The 12,838-nt window shown below is 35.0% G+C and overlaps 1 protein-coding gene across 9 annotated transcripts in view; it reads left to right on the forward strand.

Annotated features, from left to right (window-relative positions):
- The window catches only part of LOC131507636 (cytochrome c oxidase subunit 7B2, mitochondrial), a 160,990-nt gene that overhangs the window by 46,575 nt on the left and 101,577 nt on the right, over positions 1-12,838 (forward strand). For 2 of the 9 annotated variants that reach the window (XM_058722694.1, XM_058722698.1), the window contains exons 2-3: positions 3,248-3,343; positions 4,282-4,438. The exons of 5 other annotated variants lie outside the window; for them this stretch is intronic. The gene's annotated coding sequence lies outside the window, so the exon portion shown is untranslated. The remainder of the gene's footprint in view (positions 1-3,247; positions 3,344-4,281; positions 4,439-12,838) is intronic. 2 more of the 9 variants (XM_058722695.1, XM_058722700.1) reach the window with 1 other exon arrangement.

A 12,838-nucleotide genomic window follows, 5' to 3' on the forward strand; every position in this document is an offset into this window, starting at 1 on the left:
TATGACTTCACTCATATGAGGACTTTAAGGCACAGAACAGATGAACATAAGGGAAGGGAAACAAAAATAATATAAAAACAGGGAGGGGGACAAAATATAAGAGGCCTAAATATGGAGAACAAACAGAGGGTTACTGGAGGGGTTATGGGAGGGGGAATGGGCTAAATGGGTAAGGGGCATTAAGGAATCTACTTTGGAAATCATTGTTGCACTATATGCTAACTAATTTGGATGTAAATTAAAAGATAAATTTAAAAAGTTAAGATACTTTACATTTAAAAAAATCCAGTTTCTTTTGAAGAAAATAAACATCAGAGGTTCTGGCAACACTGGTGTGTTTTTCTTTTTTTTTTTTTTCTTTTTTTTTTCTTTTTTATTTATTTTTGGGACAGAGAGAGACAGAGCATGAACGGGGGAGGGGCAGAGAGAGAGGGAGACACAGAATCTGAAACAGGCTCCAGGCTCCGAGCCATCAGCCCAGAGCCTGACGCGGGGCTCGAACTCACGGACCGCGAGATCGTGACCTGGCTGAAGTCGGACGTTTAACCGACTGCGCCACCCAGGCGCCCCGACTGGTCTGTTTTTCAAGGCTGATTATGAGATAAATAACCTCCTTTCTCATACTTTATATTATTTCTGATTTTCCTATTAAAGAGAAGACTGTTTTAATGGGGATAGTGCAATTTAGATTTTTAAAGGAATCAAAGTCTTCTTGTGAGTTTGAAACTAAGCAAATATTTGTTTAAGAATGTAAATTACATTCTTTGCAGTGATCTTTGCAGTGATCAAGGAAGCTTTTTTCTTTGTAATGATCAAGGAAGCTTTTTAACTCCTTTGAGGATGAGATCATGCTCCCTGGGATGTCAGAGTAAGACATTTTAAGGGAAACTGAGTATCTTCAGGTGAACATAAAGAATGTAACTTATGAATAATTCATTTAGAAAGGACATAACATTTTTTTTCAAATATGGGAATAACTTTATTTGGGGGTTGCTTTTGGTTGTCTGATTTAGGAGGACAGTACATCAGATAATTTTGTTCATGTACATGTGTCAGCATGATTTTCAAAATCTTTTTCTCTTAGGAAAATAGTAAAGACAATAAAGGATGTTGTTGATTGCTGCTTGACATTGATAGTACATTAAAAGCTAGTAAGTTTAGGGGCGCCTGGGTGGCGCAGTCGGTTAAGCGTCCGACTTCAGCCAGGTCACGATCTCGCGGTCCGTGAGTTCGAGCCCCGCGTCAGGCTCTGGGCTGACGGCTCGGAGCCTGGAGCCTGTTTCAGATTCTGTGTCTCCCTCTCTCTCTGCCCCTCCCCCGTTCATGCTCTGTCTCTCTCTGTCCCAAAAATAAATAAAAAACGTTGAAAAAAAAAATTAAAAAAAAAAAAAAAGCTAGTAAGTTTAAGGAAATGTACTATTACCATTAAAACATGAATAGAGGGGCGCCTGGGTGGCGCAGTCGGTTAAGCGTCCGACTTCAGCCAGGTCACGATCTCGCGGTCCGTGAGTTTGAGCCCCGCGTCAGGCTCTGGGCTGATGGCTCGGAGCCTGGAGCCTGTTTCCGATTCTGTGTCTCCCTCTCTCTCTGCCCCTCCCCCGTTCATGCTCTGTCTCTCTCTGTCCCAAAAATTAAAAAAAAAATAAATAAATAAATAAAAAACCATGAATAGAAAAAGGCAGTATCTTCAGCTTATTAGCTTTTAATGTTCTATTTTGTGGTAAATGTTAAATTAAATATTTATGTTTTATATATGATCCACTTTCCCCGATTTTGCCAGTATGAAAGATCTACTGTCACCAGGCCAGTTTCCAAGCTGTTCTTTAAAAATACCGTGCTCATTCCTTCCCCTCAGAATTCACAAATTGGCTCTAACTAAAACCATTTGGTATCTCCCCCCCTTGGTTGCTCACGTCTTACCTACCATCCCGTGTCTAACATAAAGTTCTCTTTTTCACACATCCTTTTTTTTGATAGAGTTTTATAACAGAAAGGGACATTGGAGTTGGACAAATCTAGTTTTGAAACCAGATTTTCTACTTACGGATATGTCACTATGTAGACATTATTTAGATTACCTGATCCTCAATTTTCCCATAAAATTGTAAAAATTGGTATAATAATTAAAGTTTTTATGAGAAGAAAATGTTACAGCATGTTAAACATTTGAAGCATTATAAAGTGTCAACAAATATTTTTTCTGTAGCACTTAATAAAACTAAAGATTGTAAACTAGCGGCTCACAGGCTGCATATGCCTCAGAGATGTGTCTGCTTGATTTATACGATGTTTTAAAATTGGTTTGCAACACACACACACACACACACACACAGGGAGAGAGAGAGAGATTTTACATTCACCTCTAGATTCTTGTTTCTGTTTAAAAAATGAGAAGACCTGGGAACCCTGGGCCTCCATTCATTCCCATTGGCAGCAGTCCACAGGCACTTGGTGAGCAGCTTTTCTGAGAAAGCATACTTCAGTTTGGCTCTGTATCTACTTTGCCCATTGTACTTATTTACTTGGCCTTCCTGGACCTGAAAATCATTTGAATTTATGATCCCACTGTTAAGTCATTTATTTGTGTACTTGAATGCATTCTACCTTTTATCTTTAACTGTGTATATATATCTTATTCTATGGTACATAAAAACACCATATATTTTAATGCACCAAATTATATATAGCATATCTTATATATAGGCTTATTCTGTGAGATACACACACATACATACATACATACATACATACATACATACATACAGGCTCTTAGAGGCCAGACATAAGATTTTTAAAAATTCCTCAAAATCCCCACCTGCTTTTAATAGTTAATAAGCTAACTAAATTAATTACAAGATAATACATACTAGTTAAATTAGATTGTGATATTGAAAGATACAACTGTGATAGTGGAATTTATCTGTTATCAGTATTCCTTCCACCTCTCTATGAGTCTATGAAGGAAAAGAGAAAAAATGCTTACCATATTGTTTCTTACTCCTCTGCTGTCACCAGCATTGGTTTTTCAGGGCTTTTCTTCTGTGCACTGAAATTTTACTACTGCATACATTCTGAAAACTCTTTGTTTTGATCAGTTTTTACTTCTGTAGCTTTCCCACTGGGAAATTGTACTCGCTCTTTGTTTAATTTAGCTGTTACATAAATATGTTGAAATGCTCCACTATTTCAGTTCCTACTGTGAAAATATTTTGTAAGCAGCAGTATTAAAACACTTTTTTTCTCCCAGCTATATAGATCATAGGAATTTCAAAGCAGCAAGAGAATGTAAAGCTTACCCCAGTACACCTCCTCGTGACACCACTGGGACTTAGAAAAGAAAATGGTGAGGCCACAGTTCACCTCCAGGTAGAAGAACTGCAACTGGAGGCCAGTATTCATGACTTCAGTTCAAACTGGTCTTTAAATTTTAAATAGAAATTAGCATTTTATGGTGTTTGTAAGCCAAATAAAACAGATTCCACTGAAATAGTTATTCAGTACCTCAGAGTCCGAATCAGCTAGCACTTACTAAACTTACTATGTGGTATAATTTTATTCTCCTCAGGGCTGTATGGGGTAAGTATTATTACTGCCTTCCTTTTATAGTAGGGAAATCTGAGGTATAAGAAAGGTTAAGTAACTTGTTGAAGGTTAGACAGCTCATGATAGCTGAGATGGGATTTTGACTGTTGTTGTCAGGCTTCAGCTTCTGTGCCCTGAACCACTAGGCCACCTTTCTTGTCATTGTGTGCTCATCCTCTCTATTCTGTTCTTCACTTGTCATGTCCGTGTGTATAATATTGACAACATTTTCAGTCTTTCTACCTGCGACCACTCGAACTTTAACTTTTACATTTAAAGATTTGTACCTTTGTTACTAGTTGTATCAAACCATATCACCATTGTTCCAACTACTTTTATTCCTAGTCACCATTTCACCTATCTATCAAATTTTGAAGTCATTATAGTTGTGATTTTCTTCCACTGCAAATATTCTCACCTCTTTAAAGAATAAAAATAAATAATAAAAATAAAAACTTCAGCTGTGATGACTTTGGATGGGTACAAAAATTGTCATAATAGCTTTGCCCAAGGCTTTTTCTCAATTACTCAAAAAATGTCTTTTCCCCTAGAAGTAGTTTCAGTCTTCAACTATTAATTTTACCCTTTCTATGTAAAGAGAGACTACTGGGATGAAAAACTGCATCTTCTATTCAAGAGAGAATATCTTATTCAATTTAATATCTTTTTTTTTTTTTTTTTTTGTAAATCTCCTTCCAGTGCTAGATGAAGTGCACTATGAGAGGAGACTAAAGGAGTGGAAACCAGACTTTGCAGTTGAGGAATAAAACAAAGGGACAGCATGGCAAATAAAATCCCATATAAGGTAGTCCTGAGAAGTAAAAGTCAATATCCAGTCCTCTAGTGCTGAGCTGAGGTGAGTGTGTGAAGTACAGCTGAGACAGGTGATGTTAGTCAAGGGCTTTTGAAGGAAATCGTACCCCATCCTGGTCCTGTAGTCATATCCTCTCCCTGGCTTTTATCCCTCACTGACCTGTAGGAACTTGGAGGAGCAGATAATTCAGAACTTGGATGTATATATATATCATTTTATTTTTATGATTATAAAACAAAACCAGACTTCATGATGAGCATTTTAAAACTATAAAAAAAAGTATGAAGAAAAAAATTGTTACCCAACACCCAGAGAAATACATTTAAAACAGTTACTTGTCTATCCTCTGGGTCCATGTGTTTAACTGCCTAAACACCTTTCTGTTGCCTCTACATTATTTAAGTTCAATAAACTTATGATCGTATTATCTATATAGTTTTTAGCTTAGTTTTCTCACTCAACCCATAAATCAGAGTAGCATAATATACTTGTCTAGTTTGCTGTATTTTTAATATTGTTCAAAAGCAGGTTTTAATGCTTTTATTATGTTTTCTTCTGTGATGATTGTCATATATTTTTGTTATTCTCTTTTCATGTTTTATTAGGAGTAAATATTGAACACTCTTATATAGAAATCTTTATTTCTTTATAATGAAGTAAAACTTATATAATTATTTTTGATCAGTATATTTTGTTAATTTCTTTGGGAATAAATCCTAGATCTAGGCTGAAGTTAAATGTTTAAGCTTTACAAAACAAGAAAAATCTTGATTTTTTCCTATGACAAATTAAAAAACATTGTTTTAAAAACTTTAGGAAACATCAGTTGACAAAATGAAAGTTAGAATATAATCTGATAACTAGGTTTCACTCTCTTTATAGTGTTTATTTTTTCATATTTATTTCCCATTAAAATGTTGCTGTGGCTTATTTTGCTTAACTATAGAACATGACTGTCTTTACAAGTCATTAATTTTTCTAAATACCCCTTTTAGTGGCTTTATAATATTCCATTATAAAACTATGTTATTATTTTGATGACTGCATTTTATAGGATATACAAGTTAATTTCATTGTCTTATATTATAAAATTTCTGTAATAAATACCTCTTGTTACTTGTTGCTTTATTTTGTTCCTGATATTTTGCATTTAGTCATTGCTTTCACAAATATGTTTTGAGTGGCTATTATATGCCAGCCCCAGGAAACTAACCTGTAGCCTCATGGAACTTATAGAGTAGAACAGTGCTGTCCGATAGAACATTCTGGAATGATAGAAGTGTCTGACCTGTCAAATGCAGTTATTATATTTTAACTAATTTCTGTTTCAGTTTCAATAACTCTTTATAGCTAGTGGCTACTGTCTTGGATAGAGCAACTGTAGAATTTACTTATTCATATTCTCAAGTCTGTCAGCTATCTTGACCTTTTGTGGGATTCATACTAAGAGTTCCTTTCATATAGTCTGTAAGGAGAAATACCTTGAGTAATTCTATTTTAGAGGTTCTACTAACTTCTGTAACATTTTTTTAAAACTCAGTGTGTTAGGTAGCCAGTTAACTAAGGTAAATAAATGTGAAAGCTCTAAAAACAGTATGTTAATATATGTTGGTGCATGTATTTATATACATTGTACTGTATTTGTTCAATCTCAAAGGATTAAGAGTCACTAAAAGTTAATTAGTAAATCTAACTTAAAAATTACACTCTACTCAGTATATCTTGTTGCTTTAATTTATAGAGTTAAAATATTTTGTTCTGATTAAAATACTTTTAAAGAAGCTGAGTTCACTTGAACTGTCTACAAGAAAGATATTTGATTCTTTTGCTTTTAGATTTTCTCATTCTACCTGTGTGAAAATCTGTAGTTATATAGAACTGCATGTAGCAAATACAGGTTCTAGAATTGAAGTGGAAAACATTTAAATTCATGACTTGTAAATTAGAGTCAATTGATTTAAAATACACCATTAATGACACTTCTGTTGGCATATCTTTTTGTACAATTCTGACTCTTGGAATAATAGTAAGATTTTACATATCCCCAATATAAACAAATATAAAATTAAATGAGAAAGTAGGAAGAAGCCAAAATAGGATATAAACTAAAAAATAAATCTAACTATATTACAAAAGAGTAATATAACCAATTGAAGAGAATAGGGAAGAAAATAACCAAAATTATTGTGGAAAACAGAATCTTAACTGGATATTGTATAGCCAAAGAGAAAAAAAAATGTATATAAATGCTGTGATTTAATTAGTAAAAGTGTTTCTAACATGATTGGAATAGCAAGGCATATATTTTATATACATATTATACACACTAGAATTTTTATGTATATACTAGAATTGGACAAATAAATAAACTTTAGATAATGAGACCTGGGTTTTCTCACTATTGCAGAAAGAGGTTTAAATAAGGAAAGAGGGGAGGGCTAAAATGACTCCTGTGATATTGGATTGGAATCAAAGGTATCAATATAAACTCATTGTGGGTTTTTTTTTTCATTTAACTGATATATATCATTTTAATAATATCATGAAACACGTTTGAAAGAAAAAAAATAGAAAGTTTAGAACAAAAAGCCATGTCAAAAACCCCAAAAGGTATAGAAATAACCACATAGTTTTGTAAGATACTAGAGACAATGAAAGAACCATGGAAAAGGAGTGAAGCAAATCAGACATGGGTTGAGAAAACACCCATTGTATCATGCTTGGAACCGTGTAAACTATTAACAAAAGCCTCTGGTACTCAGAAATCTAGTGCTTTCTTTTCTTTTCTTTTCTTTTCTTTCTTTCTTTCTTTCTTTCTTTCTTTCTTTCTTTCTTTCTTTCTTTCTTTCAAGTTTGGTTGACATATAATTATAATATATTAGTTTCAGGTGTACAGTATAGTGATTTGACAATCATATACATTATAAAACTTTAATATATATTCAGGTAGATTCAGGGTATGTGGGGATAGTCAAAGTGGGTGAAGAGGAATAGGAGATACAGACTTCGAGTTATGGAATAAATAATTCACAGGAATAAAAGGCACACCATAGAGAATACAGTCGGTGGTGCTGTAATACTGTGGTATGGTGACAGATGGTAGCTCCACTTGTGGTGAGCATAGCAGAAGGTATAGGTTGTTGAATCACTATGTTGTGTACCTGAATTAATGTAACATTGTGTGGCAACTATACTAAAAAAAAATACAGTCTATTCTTGTTACTTACAATAGTTATGATCTATGAAGTCACCACAAACACTGAGCTAGAGAATACCAAACCATTGTTCCTAAGATAAATACAGGATTAGGTTCCTGAAAGCCTCTCTTCACAATAAAAGTGAGTATCATAAGAGGGTGTGGAGAAAAGGGAACCCTTGTGCACTGTTGGTGGGAATGTAAGTCGGTGTAACCACTGTGGAAAACAGTATTGAGGTTACTCAAAAAATTAAAAATAGAACTACCTTGTGATTCAGCAGTCCCACTTCTAGGTATATACTCTGAAGGAATGTAGTCATTTCCATAGGAAGAGATATCTTTACTCCCATGTTTGTTGAAGCATTATTTACGAAAGCCAAGATACGGAAACAAGTTTAAGGGTCTGTTGATAGATAAATGGATAGTGAAAATATGGTGTGTGTGTATGTCTATATGGTATATGGTATAATGGTATAATATATGGTATATGGTATAATGGTATATGGTATGGTATAATATATATAGTATATGGTATAATATGGTATACCATATGGTAAAATATATATATGGTATAATATATAGTATGTGGTATAATATATATGGTGTATATATATATGGTATAATAAATAAAATACTATTTACCCATAAAAAGGAAAGCAATCCTTCCATTTCAGCAACATGGATGGACCTTGAGGGCAATATGCTAAATTGAGTAAGTCAGACAGAAAGACAAGTACCGTATGATCTCACTTATATATGGATTCTAAAATAAACCTGAACTTACAGAAACATAGAGTGGGTGGTTGTTACTGGTGTGGGATGGGGGGAGAGGGGTGGGTCATGGTGGTCAAAGGGTACACACTTCCAGGTGTAGGATGAGTAAGTTCGACAGATCTAAAACATAGCATGGTGACTGTAGTTAACAATACTGTATTGTTTGCTTGAAAATTGCTGGGAGAGTAGATCTCAAGTGTTCTCCCCACCCCAAATTTCTCCACACACACAAAATGTTATTAACTATGTGAAGTGATGGTTGTGTTAACTGGCCTTATCTTGGTAACAATTTCACAGTACGTATGTCTATCAAATCACCAACTTATATACCTTTAACTTACACAGTGTTATATGTTAATTATATCTCAGTAAAGCTGGGGAAAAAGATAAAATTTTCTTATTTGAATACAGTTTGATTTGTATTGAACTGCAAAGTCAGTGCTCTTCAGAGACCACTTACCATCTTGGATCCTATCATGGGCCAAAACACCTCTGATGGCAACTCTATTATAGTCCTCTGCACATATATCCCCAAATAACTTGTGTCCTTTATCACCTTCAATTCTATCACTCCTTAATTTTCTTGGCATTACTTAGTTCAGATTCAAAGAGAAAGAAATAGCTTGCCACCAGTAATTTTTTTCTAGTTGGACAAGCCCTCATCTAATATCACAAGCCAACCTAATGGATTCACTGCCCTTGGATTAGATGCCTATCCTAGCTCTGGTGAGTTTTGATTCTGTAGGTGCGTGGACACGTGATACACATTATCCCTTATTCATCAGGGATAATGGCTTCAGCAGCTTGCTATAGTATTGGCAGGCTATGTATTAGGCCTTTCTAGAGTAACGATTTGTTCTCACTTGTATAACACTGGTAAATAACTATACTTCTTTATAGTGTTAGTAATCGATTTACATTTTGCAGTGCTTTACAGGCCAAAATTGTGTTCACATAACTTCATATGGTACTGTACATGAAAATGAAGTAAAGTCTTACCCTTTGGGAAGTGGGAAATAGATATTAATATTGAGGTATGTTTTTCATGTGAGTTATCAATACAGTGTGGATACATTGTGTATTTTGGAAAGTACAAGAAATTTATGTTCATTTAGCAGACTTTTTCTGGTCTTCAAAATGCTTACCAAATTGTCCTAAAAAATAATTATCGACTGATATATGCATCAGTAACACAAAGAGTGATAGTAGAATCACAGTATAAATTCTGGATGGAGCCGTATATCTTGTTCAGTGCAACACTTTAATTTTAACAATTTCAAGTCAATTTTTCCATCTTGCTTAAGACCATTAAGGGAGATATGTGCTCTGATTTTTTCCTTAATGATCCTTGTAATAAATACTTAGAATTTACCACCCAGGAAAAATATTTTGTTTGTTTGTTTTTTAATAAAATGAAATACTTTCTTTTGTTGGAAATAAAGTTACAAAAATCTGTATTTCTCTGTTTGTAATAGCTGTGGGAAAGCAGAGACCTAGATTTAATCTTTAAATATAGTTATACATGAATATTTTTTAAAATAGTTATTGTGTCCAAATTAGTAAACAAATTATTGAGCGAAAAGTATGGTTTAAACATTTTGCGGCCCCTTTTTATTTAGCTATAGTTTGTATATGTTTATCCAACAGTGTATTTACATGTTTTTGTCTAAGTATATATTTCTGTTTTCACGCAGGCCACCTCAATCATTTTGGAAAGTAGCTAATCAGCTAAGTAATGCTTATTGATCACATACTATGTGCTAAAAGGTCTATTAGCAAAAAGTTAATAGGGATCTCTCCTAAGGAGAAACTTACATTTCAAGTGAGGATAGGCAGAAAAAAAGGAGAATAGGAAAGCTGTCATTAAAAAAACAGGTTGAAAACTCCTTCATGACATGGTCTAGTCTTACATTTCCCCTTGCCTCAGAGTGCCAAGTATATTATTGAGAATAACAAAGACTGCTAAATTGAACAGACTGGACCATAATGATTTAATCTTTGGGGCTTGATGATAGAACAAAACCTGGGGAAAAACGGATGGTTGCAAGGGACAGAGTTGTATTGCTAGGTTAGACAGGGTGTATATAGGCAAATAAACTATAAATGTATAGCATATACACACACATACTATATAGTGTATATATAGATAGGCAAGGTGTATATAGACAAATATACTATAAGCTAGGCAGAGTAAATGTCGATAGATACACATATACACAAGTAAAGAATATTGAGGACATAAATGAAACACATTTTGGATAGTACCTTTCTTACAGAAGGAATTGTGAATACTTGTTAATCCAGTTTGCCCCTTTGTGTACTTTAGTAAGTGCTCAGTACATCTTCACTGAACTAATAAATAGAGGAGAAATTGCTTTCAAAGCATTATAGAAAATGGAATGCTAACTATAGATAAATATAGATAAAAGCTGAATACTAATCATATTAGGGCACATCATAACCTTTGATTGTGTGCCACTGCTCTGTACGTAGTAGGAGTGTGCATGTGAATTATAGTGTGTGCCAGTGCTCTATCCATAGTAGGGGTGTGCATACAAATTACACTATGTGTCAGTGCTCTATACGTAGTGGGAATGTGCATGCAACTTACACACTGTGTGCCAGTGCTCTATACTTAGTCGGAGTGTGCAAACCATACGTGTACAAAAGCAGGAGGGCATCTCATTTCACTGACTATAGCTGTTAATTCAGGGCCTTGCACATAATACATGCTCATTAGATTTGGTTGTATTGATTGAAAAAATAAATTACAAGCCAATCTAAGCATGTCTAATAACAATGCAAAGTTTAAAAATAGGTTATGTGAGCTACTTAGTAATTAAAATGAGCTGACATTGATTGGTATTAAGTGTTAGCCAGTTTTGAAATACCAACTTTCAAAGTCTTACAAGCAGCGAAGTAGCACAACCCTGGCACTAATTGGGTCTTCTGGGGAGCCTGTTAAGACTGAATTTCATTTCATTTATTTGGTAGTGCGTTTTACCATTTTCTCCTCAGAAAGAGGCTAGAGCCAAGAAGCACCTGGCTTCTCGTGTCCCTTTCAATGGCGATTACCTGTGAGCCTCCAATAGGACAGCAGACTCACCTGTCCCATTGCTCTTTGTCTCAGATTTCTCTGAGGAAGCTGGGGATAAGCCTCTTGAAGAAATGCTTTTCTGTTGGTTTTCCTCCTACCTCACTGGCCTCTTTTATTTGGCCTTTTTTCCCTGGCTCTTTCATATCTCCTCACCTCTAAATGTTGTAGTAACTCAGGGCTTGCATTACTTTGCTCTTGGTGTATAAGAAATCACCACAAAATTAGTGGTTTAAAACCACACACATTATCTCTGTTTCTTTGGGTGAGAAGTCTGAGCACACCTTAACTAGGTCTTCTGCAAGACTACAAAGTGTCATCTGGTGCTTGAGGTAGCATCTGAATGCTTGACTAGAGAAGGATTTATTTCCAAGTTTACTCAAATTGTTGGCAGAATTTACTTCCTTGAGACTGCGACAGTGAGGGCTTCATTTTCTTGTTGGCTGGAAGCTGGAGACCTTACAAGATGCCAGCTAGAGGCTTCCCTCAGTTTTTATAGGCCACACTCGTTTCTTTGCCAAGTGGTTCCTCAGCATGGCTGTTTGCTTCATAAAAGTAAGCTAGCAGAGGGAAAATCTGCTATAATCTTACATAATGTGACAATGTAATCACACAGTATAATTCATATACACCCTGTCACATACATCGAGTTAGAAACAAGTTAGAGGTCCTGTCCACATTCTAAGGAATGAAAATCATACGAGGGCATGACCACCAAGAGGCACGGATGATGGAGCCACTTGAGTCTACCACGTTCCTGGCTAGTCTCTGTCTCTGTCCTCTCTTCCCTCTGTCTGCACCCACTTCCTTTTATATATCATGGCTTTAGATATTGTCAGTGAGTGAAAAAAAAAAAACACCCTGGTTTATAGTTGAGAGCTTGGTCTCCTCTAAACTCTACACTGATTTGGTTAACTGCTTACCTTATATTGCTCCTCATGAGTCTGTCTGACAGACATATAAAAATTTACATATCCAAAGTCAAAATAATTATTTCCTCTAGTAACTGCTTTTCTTATTGTTTCCCGGTCCCACTAAATGGCAGCTCTATCCTTTCATTTGCTTAGATAAAAAAAGCTCTGTGACATCCTTAACTGTTTCCATTCTCTCATACCCACCAGCCGTTTCATCAAACTATTTTACAAATTTGTCATTTTTTGGCTATTATCCTTATCTTCAGGTGGCACTAGAACCTTATTTAAACTATAGGTCACTTGGTGGCTCTCTGGCAACCATTCCAGTTTAGTGGGGAATAAACTCTTCATTTTCTAGTAACTAAGGCCCGCTTCTAACAGGATGGACCACATGGAACCCCAAATACCACTGCTTTTTAACTTTGCTGTTGATGGAAAATCATGTGGCTTTACCATATGCCAGA

This window comes from Neofelis nebulosa, chromosome 3 (assembly GCF_028018385.1).
Source record: "Neofelis nebulosa isolate mNeoNeb1 chromosome 3, mNeoNeb1.pri, whole genome shotgun sequence".
NCBI lineage: Eukaryota > Metazoa > Chordata > Mammalia > Carnivora > Felidae > Neofelis > Neofelis nebulosa.